This window comes from Carassius gibelio, chromosome B12 (genome assembly GCF_023724105.1).
Source record: "Carassius gibelio isolate Cgi1373 ecotype wild population from Czech Republic chromosome B12, carGib1.2-hapl.c, whole genome shotgun sequence".
Classification (NCBI taxonomy): Eukaryota; Metazoa; Chordata; class Actinopteri; order Cypriniformes; family Cyprinidae; genus Carassius; species Carassius gibelio.
In genome coordinates this window covers 6,596,731-6,611,339 of record NC_068407.1, presented here as the reverse complement: position 1 = coordinate 6,611,339, position 14,609 = coordinate 6,596,731, and the positions used below count along the sequence as shown (strand labels likewise).

The window sequence follows — 14,609 nt, the reverse complement described above, 5'->3', positions numbered from 1 at the left end:
GTATATATATATATATACACTGTGCATGTGTGTGTGTGTGTGTGTGTTATATATATTGATATTTTAGTTGAAGTATAACTTTATTTGTAGCATTTAAATTGACTGCTTAATGTTTTGTTTTGTTTTGTATTTTTGTTTTACATAGTTTAACCCCCAATTTCACAGACAATGTAAGTCTGAGCTGTTTCAACTGAAAGAAACTTGCATTGATTGATCTTATAAAATATCACTGCCTTTGTTTTGTCTCAAGACAGACACCAGTAATGTTTTTTGTAAGGCACATTTATAAAAAATAATTAAATGTCCTAATTGAACTATGGCTTAATCCTGGCTTAGTCTAAGCCCTGTCTGTGAAACCAGGCCTAAGTGTTCATGTTAGTATATTATATTCCAATATATATTTTAATTTTAATGTGGGCTATTTACCATTTATCAGACATGAGATTAAATTAATTATCGGCGTATTTGCAACCCATTACCCGATTTATGATAATGTATCATGAAGACAAAGATTTTTTTTATTTAATACTGTATGCTCTGATGAATTTTACACAATAATATAAGAACATCTATTAAAGTAATAAGGCTCAGTTTTGCTTTCATGTTGATTTTATGTATAAAGAGCTGTCATTAAAGCAACATATATGTTTCACCCTCCCTACAGTGTGTTGTGTCTGAGTGTTGATGTGACTGTGGGAGCCGAGGGAGCAGAGGTGTCGGTGACACAGGGAGAGGAACGGAGGGAGAGACGATAGATACGGAGGGAGGGACATGGTGAGAACAACAGACCTGCGGGAGGGAGGGGGGCGCATGGAGAGAGCGGAGTTCCGTGAACAAGAGAAAATGGGGAAGGAGCGAGACAGGACCCTGGTGAGAGTGGCAGGGGGAGAGAGAAGGGGAGGGGGTGATAGTGGAGGAGATCCGCCTCAGGGAAGCACAGACCGAGAGGAGGTGGTAGGGAAGCGTAAACGCTCTTTGTCTATGTCCTCCTCAGGCACTACAATAAGCACTCTCAGAGAGCGGGAGATGGAGAGAAAGGATGGAATAAAAGAGATAAAGAGGGAGAGAGAGAGGGAGAGAGATAAATGGAGAAAAAACTGTTAAAACCGATGAAGCCAAAGATTAAGTGACAAACGTAGAAGGGTGAAAGATACGGACAGTCACTGGGGAGAAAACAGAGACTGAGGGAGTTAAAGAAGAAACGGTGTTGGGAAAGCTACTTTGAAACTGTAGTTTGCCAAGATACTCTGAATTTAAAGTCACTAGAGTCAAGCTGTCCCTTAGAAAAAGTATCTTTATTGCTATTATTTTATTGTTAGTGTTTGACTATAGCACACGATATATGTGATGCAAAAAGTAACTTGTTATTGGAGATTATACTCTATGTTGAGATTATACTCTATGTTGAGATAAGTGTTTCTTAATTTATGGATACTTTTTGGCCTATGGCAAACTAAATTTCACTCTTTTAATGTTTATTAATTTGTCTACTGGCATGTACAGCTGTGTTAGCTGACATTTCATTTCATTGTCATTTCTGCCACTGTGACATTTTATATAAGATCCATAGATCCTTATATATAAGAAATGTTTCCTGAGCACAAAATAATTTTTTATATAAATTCTTATTTTTATTCTGCAATATTTTAAGTAATTGTAAAGACGTCTCTCTCTCTCTCTCTCTCACACACTCTTTTAGTACTTTTACACTGTACTAACTTTAAATATATATATATATATATATATATATATATATTTATATTTAAAGTTAGTACAGTGTAAAAGTCTCTAGAGTCACTTTGGTGCATTTGCTGAATAAAAATAAGAAAATTTGCTGAATTTATATTAAAAAAAAATCCTACTGACACCAGACTTTTTTGAGTGCTAGTGTGTCTTTAACAATTTACACAATATTTTCACATTTTTTGCATACTTCTTGGAAATAATGCATTGTGATAATAACCAATAATCAGTATTATAATAACAAAAATATCATACATTTATAGGACCTTCATAAAACGAAAAGAAAAAAGTAGAAATCCGTTTGTTAATAGAAATCAGCTCTTGGGTCATAAAAGTGGCCAAAGTTGAAGAACCACCCTGATAAGTTGTTAGTGTTGCTTTTACCTGTTTACTCACTTATACAAAGATAAAGAAAAGTAAATAAAGGAGTGGGTGCTTAAAGAAATAAAGACGGATAGTGAAAGGTAGAGAAAGAGTGAAAAAAGATTGAGTGCACTGCTGAGAAGAAAAATGTTGACTGAGTTTGTTTTGTCACTGAAAGCTTCCACCTGCCACTTCAGCAGTTCCCGCTCAACCGACTCCCCAACCCCCTTAAGCAAATCCCCGCATACACACACACACTGCGAAAACAGGCTTTACGTTTAACCATAACACAGGTGTGTCGGGGGCCTGAGGCAGCACTGACTGACTGACAGACACACTAAACCAGTTTGCCGCTGTGCTGTCATTATCTCCTGTATAACCAACACGGTACGGCCCACCATCTGACTTCTGTAGGAGTTTATAGAGGCCTTTAGTATGACTGCTTCAGAGATCAGTGGCAAAAATGCACAGAAGGAGTGTCCTGTTAGCTTATGTAGTAAAGTATATGCTTAGTGCTGCTAGATTTATACCTTTTTTGATATTAATTATAAGTAGTGCTTGCTCACACCCATGCAAGAACCCAAACAATCAATGTCTGATATTCTACTCCCTTCGTAAATGAAAGTTAATGGGATTTTTTTTTCTCCCACTTATTTTATCACCCACCAGTCAAAAGTTAGACAAGTAGCAGCATATATGTCATCATCACACATAACATAAGGTTCAGTGAATCGTGTGCAAACAGTTTTATAACACAGTGAACACAACAATTTCGGGAAGACAGAATACAGCAGATCATACTGCAGTCTATCAAAGGAGATACAAATTAAACAATCATAACCTTTGCAAAGTGGAAGTGTAACCATTTGGGAATGTTACTGTTTTATTAGCACTATCACGATTGAGGAATCTCCTGTGGCTTCACTGTGTCTCCATGGAAACACTTCCCTCAAATGCTGAAGGGTCTGTTCAGGTTAAAGGGCTTTGTTGATGTAAATACATTTGAACCCCCGTTTCCCATAAAACAAAGAGGACAAATCCACTCATATGTGAAAGATTGAACTGTTTCCATTTGAGTCAAATAGTCAAGATTTGATGTATTTAATATTTTCCAGAATCCAGATTCATGAGCATGCTCCTCACAGTTTGACAGCCAAGTATATATTAATAATTAAAAAAAAATCAGATTTGGAATTAATTAATTAAGAATGTTTCATGGCTGTGCTTTTTTAAATGTATTTTTGGTGTCCTTTTTGTGCACACAAATAAATTAAGAATGTGAATGAGTTAACTAGCTTTGATGCTTTTCCTTTTCAGGCTGTCAGTATCGGTTCTGTTTGCTCCAAGCCAAGTCAGAGTGAAAACCCCGTTACGCTGTAAGTCTAAATCAATGAGCGTTATCTCTTGGCATGAATCGAATGGCAAATTCGATTCAAATGAGGAACAATTTAAGATCCAGATGTGGGCTCCCCGGTGAATGTCTTTGCATGTGAGCTTTGCCTCTATTTCTTCATTTACTGGTGGCAATAAACCTTTATGAGTGCAGTCAGGACTGCTGTGGCTTTAATGGCATGTGGCATCCTCTAAAATGGGCATCTGGTAATTTAGAAACGACGGAGGGGACTGCGTGGGTTGCTTTGGCCCATAATAAGCGCACCTTTAGAAGCCTTCGTCATGTTGCCTGATCCATTATTTTCTTCACTATTTTAATTTTGCTCTTAATGATTTTCTAGAACCCGTTTTCCCATTTTAGCGTGCTGAGAGGCATAATGGATTTGAACAAGGTGTGTTCGGCACGCACTAATCATCCCGAGCCATTTTCGACGGGTCCGTCGCCAGGTGTGGTGTCAGAACGTGCTGACCTTCCACTAACGACCCGTTCGTGATGTAATTATAACACCAACTGTCCACGCCACCACTTGTTACTGTCATTCTAAGCCTCCGTTTCCCAGCCGCTTACTGCTTGGTCTGTTTATTCCCACTCTGTATTGAGAAATTCTAATCCTGTTCTGCTCGTCAACAGTGTGGAAAGCACTGGATCATTTCACCTGTTTAGAACTAACCTGCGATGTGGGCTGGGTGACCTGATCTAGTCTATTTCTCCAGCTCTTTCTTCCAAAAGTAACGTTATCGCAATGAGGGTGGTGGGTATTTTCTTTTATCGTCTTTGCTTTGCACAAAGATCCAGCATTGGGCAGGTGACTTCAATGGAGAATTACATCTTGATAGTCCCTTTAGGTGGTGGTTTTGTAGTAGTAGACATCAACAGGTATGCACACACATGCACTGACCACACACACCTTATGTTATCAACAAGTACAGACCCCTAGGGATAAACGCACACATATTGTGGTGTTGGGGGTGGGGGAGTTGGGTCGGTGTGAATTTCCAATGGAAAAAAAAAACTTTTTGGCCTTTTGAAGGACCTAGCGAGAACACCTTTGGAAAGAAGCATTCTACTAAATTTCGGCTTTTTTAATTGATGATCTGAATTCTTGAGTAAACAGCGCTTTGATTTACAGCTGTTTTTGAAAAATGACAGTGGAGCCAGAGGGCTGTAAACTGTTCTGAAGAAATGCACCCCCCCTCCCAATCAGACAATCAGTCTGGAACGGCGGGCATGCTGAAGGAGGCTGGCAGCAAAGCCCAGAGCCGTTTTGCGCATTCAGAAACTAATACGAAAGCCCCCCACACCTCCCCCTTGAGTTTCTGCCAAAACCATGCTGGCGAGAATCAAAACTTTCAGTTATTGACTTTTGCCATGGTTTGTTGAATATGTACATATACACCCACCTTACACAAATTTCCATGGAAGTCATATGTTTTTTCGTAAAATAAGAAGCCTGAACCCTGAACCTATGCAAATAGGCATGTGCAAAGCACTAACTTAGCCGATCTATGCGCGAGTTAGATATCAGAAGAAAATGACTCTTGCAAATGGCTACATGAATTCTTTCCCAATGCCGTTTTGGCCTGCAGGGTAATGTGAGAGATGATATGCACAGGAGGCTGTGAAAGGTCTCTATGTGCTCCGTTTATGTGGGGGGCAGTGCTCATAACGATTGATTTGCAGTATGTTTGGGGTTTCTAAATCTGCAACATGGTGTGTTTTATAACCCAGGGAATGAGCTGTGAGACTACTCTGAACCGAGGCACTTACTGTATTACGAAAAATTTATGAAACTCCGAATTTCATATGGAAATGTGCCAACTTGGCTGATTGATTTCTTTATAGATCCATTAGAGGTGATGATTTATGAGCATCTTGGAAGATCTCACAAATTAAAAAAAAATGTAGCCACGGACAACTGATAAATAGATATTCAAAGTAATAAAACAACAACAAATAATGTTTATTTAATATTGGCAACCTGATGGAATCAAATAACAAGTGTAAAGGTTGTCCCGCGGGACAACTACGTACTGTTCCGAGTAAACTGAATTGAAATTAGAATGCGGCACTGGGCTCTTGCTCAAGGCGACTATTCTCCTTCAGCAGCACCGTAGATGACAAACAGAAGGAAGTAGTATCAGGAGCAGACACTCGTCAATGCAAAGAAACCCTGACACTGCCTCCAATCAAAGCGGGAGGAAAAGTCATACTTAGCCTGGTAGGATTTGCCCCGTTTTCCACAAATCCCGTGGCAGCGTGGTGTAATTGAAAACAGGGGTGAATAATCAGTGAAACAACTCTGTTGAAAAGCTAATTGATCTCATATGCAAACAGAATTAAGTTAAAAGCTGTTGGGCTGTGTCTGGTGCTCTGTTACCCTCAATTCTGAGCCTTCACTTTCTCACTTTTCCAGAGAGAGAGGAAAGGAAATGTTCAAGATTCTGGACGAGGGACAGAGCGGATGGAGAAGGGGAAAGGCAGGATGGATACAAAGGGAGAGAGAGGTGAATCCACCCCAAATGATACATTTATTCAATTCAATATTTCACAAAGCTTGAAGAAAGTGGGTGTCTCATAATAGAATCACTTCATCAGGAACTCAAGTGCTTGAACGCAGGATCCATCTGTTCGGTGCATCGTCTGATTTCCCCCTCACAGCTCCCTCCTCTTTCTCTTTTCCTCCTTCACCTCCCATTTGCCCCACGTAGGCCTGATTCATCAAAAATTGTCTCTCAGGTGTGTGTGTGTGTTTCTTAACAGAACTGAGGGAACGTATAACTGTGTTTCATTACCGCTGTAAGAGACGTTAAGATAATCATTCAAATCGCTCAGAGTCGAACCCCACCCGGCTGCTAATTCAATCTGCCCACAGCAAAACATGCCAAACAACATCCATTATGGTCACACAGTTAATTGGCAGAGGGTGGGGGCTCAGGCTTGAGTCAGGGGGGGAAGCGTTGCAGCGGACAAAAGCAATCTTGTCTTTTCACTGGTTTGAGATGGTGGAACACAGCAATGCTCTTGCAATGCTTCATATTGTCATTAGGCGACGGACAAAGACACACAGGACAATAATATAAACCACTGGTGGGATGATGTCAAAAAATATGTTTCAGCAGTTGCATGAATAAATCAATTAAATCTTAAATAAGATTTTAAAAAGTCCCTGCACAGCATTTTTAGAATAAATGTAGTACTTTTTATATATAAAGATTTTATTTGTAATTATTTTCTGCAATTTTATATATTTCCTATTAATCATATTAGTAAATATTATAAATGTGTTTCTAAAATATCACTGCGTTTGTAGCTTTTAAATGTAATTAATCTGTTAAGAATTAAGATTTTAAATAATTTTAGTTTTGGAGCCAGAAAAATAATGTTCAGGTTTAAAAAATAATAATAATTCTATGATGTAATTAGTTACATATTTTAAATATTGTCTTCAAAGTAGTTAGCTATTTTTTGTTAGCTCTCACATTTGTGAAATAGACTTTTAGAAATGAAATACTTATAAAAATGTACATCCACCTTATAACTATAAGGGAAGGCCTTTTGTATTATTTTAAATGAATACTTTTAAATTTATTAATTTACAATGGTTTGGGTAAATTTCTTGATAAAATTTCTTGATCAAACTGAAATGTATAACTGAAAACTGAAAACTGAAATTGTATATATATATATATATATATGTATGTTCCCAGTATTCATAGTATCAGTTTGTTACATTTTATGGGCTTCATGTTTTTTGTTGTTGTTCAACCTATTTTTATAGGCTTATTTGAACATTAATTCAACTCACCTGTTATGTTTGTTTATTTGACTTAAAATTAATTGTAATTGAATGCATGGATATGGAAGTACCTGTGTTCCTGAAAGTTTGTGTTCAAAATGGTAAGGAAACCAAAACACCCTTAAACAAACATTTTTAGCATTATTTATTTAATGTGTGTGTGTGTGTGTGTGTGTGTGTGTGTGTGTGTGTTACATACAGCACATGCTGCAGGTTTCCATCTCTATTTGATCCTGGGCACATAGCCAGCTCTCTCCTAGGTCCACAGCTGAAAACAAACAAACCTCAGTGTACCATACACAGCTACAAGCAGCCGCCACCACAACCTGTTCGCCTTCCCCACCAGGTAGTCTAGCGTGCTCCAGCCCTGTCAAAACGTCCCGCTTTTAATGGCCATCCAACACTCTAATTCAGTCAGTCTTCTGACTCCTAATTTCCGCTCTTTTTCTCTCTCGCTTTCCCACCCTCTTGTGTGTCAGAGTGACAAAGGCCTTTGAACGAGGTTCTTAAATGTGAAACACTCCGTCATACAAAGCCAGTGAGGACAAGGCGGTGTAATGCAGGGATGGCCGTAACGAGCAGAACGAGGGTGACAATTAAGACCAAACAAAAATAAAAATAGCGTCACTGCTGCCATGGTATTAAAAACGGTGACATTTACAGACCTGTATTTAATTACCAGCTCACGCTGTTCGCCAGGTACCCCATTACACCATGTGATAAATCTTTTAAAGCTGGAAGTGTATGTGGGTGTGTTGGGTCGGGTGGTGTTCTACAAAGATGAATGTATATAGGCATTGATCAGCAAAATAAATACATGTACATAGGAAGAAAGAAAGACAAATATTTGGGTAAGGAGCAGGGAGCCCCTTGAAAGGTGCATGAATGCTTAGTGTATGTAAGAGCGTTTGTTTTTGCATGGTGGTGGTGCCTATTGAGGGACTGTAGCTGGCGGCTATTCGCTGTCAGTAAACTTTCTGTAGATGTTGCTTTTCAGCACTGTAGTTCTGTTTTCAATGAAAGTGGAGAGGATCTCGCCTCCACTATTTTTTGTGCCAGAGCCAAAAGCATGGAGAACATTTTAAGCGTGTTCATAGGCTATCATCACCCATATGCTTGTGGTCTTGAATGGCACGAGCATGTCAGCTGTGGCAAGTGCTGGAATTCATTCAAGCTTCTCCGCATTCACGCATCTTGCGCTGGACAACAGATGGAAAATGTCTAAGTATGGAAATTACATGCATGCAATTCTCTGATTCCTGTCATTTTGCTAAATTGTGGTTCTAAATCCTTAATATTTCAGTTCTTTTTAATAAAATATCGAATGTCTGATTTCCACACAGAGCACCTGAGATGCGTATCCAATGAGCAGATGTTTTTTGTAAAACACATAAAGATGTGAGATATTAAATCGTAAGAATTTGAGAAAATCTAAAAAAGTGTATTTATAAAAAACAACATGTGTATTATGTACAGTCATATGCTATGTAAGCTGTCTCAGAATAATAGAGTTTAAAATTAGACATTACATTACATTTGAGAGATATAAAGTCACAGTTATGAGAAATAGAGCTACAATTACTTTTTCTGATATAATTACAAGTTTCTTTAACCAATAAAATGTTTTCAGTGATGTGAAAAACTCATGTGTGCACATGAAGAAAAAAAATCAGCTGTTCATTTCTGTGCATTATTTCATATTTTATCACTCTTTTTCCTCATTATTATCTGTTGAATTCTTAGGGAGCGTCCCTCCTGCTGTACCCACCTGCCCCCCTACATATGCCGGGAAAATGAGAATAGATTGGCCCATCCGTGGATGATGCCAGGTGGCATTTAGACCCCCGAGAAGATACGAGTGCAGTCTATCTACCTCACAGTGACAGACGTTGGGCCTGGAGAGAGAGGAAAAGAAAAAAGGAAGCAAGTCGGAAAGGATGAAAACGGAGGAGGGGGAAAGCAGAAAAACCCTAGTAGGTCCAAACAAATGTGTTGTCCTGCTGAAGGCACGCTTGTTTTCTTGTCATTATCCCAAGATGCTGTTGCACAGCGAGCCAGATGTACATGTGGGAGTACGCAAACGGGCTAGTGACAATAAGAATGCCCTTTTTTGCATTGCCATGTAATCTTAGCCTTTTCCTTGTTTTGAAACCATATTTGAGTTGGATTTGAAATCCTGTTAAATGGATTAGTGAACACTTATACATTCTGGAAATTAAAAATCAGGGAGCACAGATGTGATTTTGCAACACACATGCCTAAAGGTATAATGTTCATTATCACAAAACAATTGTTTCAACTTGTACATCACTTGCTTTATTAAGAATTTCGGGTTGAATTAAGAATATTTCAGGTTAGGTTAGGTTAGGTACATGGTATAATGTTGGTTTTATTTGAGCTGCAAAACTATTTAGTTCATAATTTTTACAGTGATTTTAGGGCATTACCTTGTCGGGGAATTGCAGATACAATTACAATTGTATATACTGTATCTTTACAAAGGATAGGTACTAAGCAATTTGTCATACTAAAATAGCATTACCACACATATTGTTCATATCTTGTGAATATACTTTTGAAAGAGCAAATAGTTTAATGCATTCACGTCTGAAAGAAAAGGAAATGAATTTTTGTGGTAATCAACATCATGCCACAATGGCTGTCACTTGTAACTTGTACTGTACCCGGAACGTTCCTTGAGTTTTGATGCTTTGTCAACAGGACAGCATTGGAAGTCATGCTACATTCTGAGCAAGTCAGCTCTTGCAATGTGTGTTGCAAAAGAATATTAATCATGCAGGGAGGATGGTGAAAGAGTGTCATGTCATTGTTTCCATTGTTGGGAAATACCTGTTTTTCATGTTCTGCAATCCGTTTTCCTCATTCAGAGCAAAAGCCATGACTTCCTGCCATCTGGGTAAGCAGTTTTTATTGTTTTCGAGCATGAAAACAAGAACTCTAATTATAGCATTGTGATTATACTACAGTATGCCAATGACCATGATACCCCTGGCACAGGAGTGGAACGGTTTCTACAGGCCCAGAATGACCCCTTAGTGGCTAATGTTATATGATGAGGCTTTTTCAGGGTGATTAATGAAAAGGATGGGGAGGACAAGAGATGGAGAGATAGAAGGTGAAGGAATGGGGGAAGGGTGATGGTGACAAATCGTTTGGGGGTTCTTCAAAACAACACTGGCAGATAGATGGTGGCAGTGTGTGTCTTTCATTATCAGTGACCCGCTGTTCAATCAACGCCAGAGAAAGACGGCCACAGTCCAGAGAACTGGGCTACAGGACAAAGTATCATCCCATCATCACTCAAGTCCCCCTCTCTTAACACATACGCACACACACACATATATCTTCTCAAACACTCGCCTCTACCCCTCAAACGACCCCACACACATTGATGAGATGTGAGGGTTCTGACCCCAGACTGGATGTGCCCTCTTGCCCCTCAGGACCCAAAGAAAGGGCGCCATCCATGCAGGTGCCATGGTAACACTGTCGTGGCAGGTCGAGTCTCATGAACGATGATGCTGGTGATGTCATTAACCCGGTGGGAGGAGCATCCCACCAGTTTTCCCATAATCACCAGCTGCCTCTTTCCATTAGCATTCAAAATAATTCCTATTGCTTTAATTCCTACCGTATTTAAAAATATATATATATATTTCAAGCCCCTTACAGCATATGTAGCAATATTTCAAATTATTTCAAATTATATTAAACAGACTTAAAATATCAAGTGAATTCTCATATAACTTTAAAAAATGAAGTTGAAATTGGTTAAATTAATTTGATGAGTTAAAGTGATGGAAAACCTTGTTACTAATTGATCATATCATTTTTTATTTTTTTGCAGGGGGCTGCAAGGTGGATTATGTTTATGATAAATATGTATTTTAATTCAATAGAAAACTATAGTAGTAATAATAATAAGATATTTTGTCTATTATTATTATTATTATTATATAGCTTTTTGAAGACTATGCTTGCAAAAAAACTTTTCATTATTATCCTTACAACTATTCTACTGACAAATTTCTTTTTTAAGGTGAATACATGTAACATTACTCTTACAGTGGGTAGAGAAATTACACTGTCAGCTTAATACAAAATAAATATTCTCCAGATAATATGTTAATATGGATACAGTGTTTGCTTTGGCTACAGAACAGTGACAACATAAAAGCCAACTATTTAATAAGGATCCTTATATCATGCTTAACATTTATCCCAGAGACAAGATAAATAGGTATATAATTACTCACTCTCTCTCTCTCAGTCTCTCTCTCTCTCTCTCTCTGTGTCTGGTTGTGTGTGTGTATACCCTGTATATGTCCTGGCCCCAAAAAGCTTGAATACCCCTGTTTTAATAAACCAAGATGAGGATGAGACAAATGTTGATGGAGGAAGGGTAGCAGGCCAGAGACCTTCTCAGATGTCATCACCAGCCGCAATCGGGCACATTAACGCTGATAGGACAGTTGATTCATAGTCAGATTTTTCTAGAGAACTTTTCGCTTGGCTAAACATAAATTCATATGGGGGGCTTATATTAGCAGTGTACAATAAGTGGAACAAGGGCCAAATAGTGGAAATGGTTTGAGGCAGAAAGCACACACAAACAGGCATAGGAGAAGGAGAATATTTGTGGGCTAGCGCTGACTAGATATGGTGATAGATTAAGCACTGTGCCACCCTTTGAAGCAGGTATCATCATTCAGAGTGGCAGCCGTTCGGTGAGCACTATAGGACTACCTGCTGAGGATCCTGCAGTAATACAGCTGCTCCACATAATCATAATCTTCACTACACCGCTAAAACAGCCAAAGAAAAGAATAAAATACATGGAGAATAGCAGAAAGAGTTTGTCAGACAAAATGGAACGTCCAGAGAATTAGGTATGACATTTAACAAACACCAAAATTGTACAGATTTGGCATAAAGCAAATGCAAGAGGAAGAAATGTACGAGGAGAAAGATGGAGCTCTCATCCTCTCAATCTCGTAGCGAAGCCGTGGAACAGATGCTAGCAGAAGCATTAACAAAAGAGCGGAGCTTCTGACCGCGAGCCCCTGCGCTTGGCAAGTCCTAGAGGTAATAATGGTTAGCAACCTGAAAAATGTTCTTATCTGAAAAAAGCCCCAGACAGTAATAAATGAAATAATTGTACTAAACACATTAATCCATGTCGGCGGCCCCAGGGGGAGGGTCTGTGAGTGTTAGAGGTAGTGAATGGCACTAACCTGCCAACAAAAAGAGTCTCTCTCTCTCTCGTTCTCTCTCCCTCTCCTTCTCAACCCTCTGCAAACAGTGTATTTTTTGCCCTGCCTTTCGGGAGGCAGGGGTCGTTATTAATCTTGCTGGCTTGCTTAGCTTCAGGCATCACAGCAGGGCAGCATCTGGGAGTGTGTGCACGAGTGTGTGTGTGTGTGATGAGAGTGTCTGAGCCAGGATATGGATAATGCATGGGCAAAGACTGTGTATGTGTTTATGTGTGTGTGTGTGTGTGTGTGTGTGTGCATGTACTAGTCTGACTCAGAATGAGGAAGACCAAGCATCTTAAGTCATGTGTATCTCTTAATCGGTGTGTTTAAATGTAAATTACACCAGTGTGTTAAGCTGTGCAAGTCACAGGATCATGCATGTGAGTGAAAAAGAATACAATTCAGGACATTTGACTATGATGAATCGCAAAACCATCCCATATTGCTTGTATACTTGCATAGGACAGTGGGCAAACTGAGAAAGAGAATGCATCGATGCTATGAGTACTTGATATAATCAAGTGTTCTGCATCTGCATGCAGCAAGGTCCATTTCCACTGTGCGGACATGATGTAAAGCCTGTTACCAAGTAAAAACTGGTGAGAAAAGAACACGATCAACACAGTAACCATTGCAGGACTGTGGACCTTAAGTCATGCATCCCACAAGCAATGTATATTCTCATTTTACTGGAATCTTAAGTGGACACTATAATGGACAGGCATGTCGGTAAAACCTAAGGCCTTGTTTGCATCTCTTAGAAATACAATTCATCCTCTTGTACCACCGGAAAAAAAATAATTCAAATATATCCATGTATGTTTTGTTTTTTTAATGAATTGAAATGTGAAATTACATTTTTCTTGTTTGTTGCTTTTGGACAGTGCCATCATCCAATGTTTTTGCTCTGTATTTGTTAGTCACATGGCAAATTCAGATGATTTATGTAAAAAAAAAAAAATCTTATTTTTTGCCATAAGAATTGCATGCTTACAGTGTCCTGCACCAGTCGAGCAAGTGCCATTGAGATGCACGGGAATATTAAATGATAGGTTTTCCACTGAAAGTCTAAGTCTGAACTACATGCATAATTACATTTGGCGGGTTTTTTTTTTTTTGTCTCAAATTGATCAGTGATCAGATTGCAATCAGTCTCCAGTGCATTTTAAGGGATTTTTATTCTGCTTTGTCAAGTCAGTAAAAACCGCATGCGGTATACATTTATAAATACTCCCTACAGTTATGCACTTTTCTGTTTTTGGTCTGATCAAGCTATTTTATATGCCCAACGTGTAATTGCAGGCGCACGTCTGTTTGATGCATTCTACAATGTCCCATCTAATTTGTATGTTGCCAGCAAAATATAACCTGGCTGTAACTGGCCGAGAATGAACGGGATGCAGAAGAGCAACACTGAGAGGGAGAATCTGACTCCAGTAATTCCTTGCAGCACAAGCAGAATGAAATAAAACACCCCGGGCTACACGAATGGTGTTTCCAGACAGGCAAAGGCGGAAAATATAGAGTTAAATATCATATCTAATAATCATGTTTTTAAAGAAAATCATATTAAGGTTGTTAAGAGGTGCGGCACCAAATGTCAGAACCGTGTTAGTTTCACGCGCTCTCTGATAGATGCGAAGCGACGAGCCGAAGGCGCTCGCGCTGACTCTCAACTCGCGCAGGGTTATTTCCGCAGACGGAGAACAAGAGAGGGAGAGAAGTGTGAAGCCAATCACGTGGCGGGGGAGGGGCTTCGCGAAGTCCTCAGCCAATGGTATCTCCTCAACGGTAATGCGACCCACGTGGGCCTGGAATCTTGTACTTATCAACGAACATGCATTGAATCCGCTCTAGCCAATCATATGGGTCCGAAGTGTTAATCTCAATACGGATTGGCTGGCAGTTTCATACAGTTCTTTATTCATCTCCGTTGTTAACTCATTCCTGCCACACTTTTTTTTTTTTTTTTGCTATGACTGCCCCGTGAAGCATTTCTCATCCAAGTCCCTTTTTGGGAAGCATTTTCTTGTCAGCA

At 39.1% G+C, this 14,609-nt stretch overlaps 1 long non-coding RNA gene across 1 annotated transcript; it reads left to right on the top strand.

The window, feature by feature from the left end:
• Window positions 1-9,044: 9,044 nt before the first annotated feature.
• On the top strand, window positions 9,045-11,172 carry LOC127969507 (uncharacterized). Its single transcript, XR_008156283.1, has 3 exons — window positions 9,045-9,268; window positions 10,184-10,212; window positions 10,283-11,172. It is a non-coding gene; the product is annotated as an uncharacterized LOC127969507 (long non-coding RNA).
• Window positions 11,173-14,609: the final 3,437 nt, after the last annotated feature.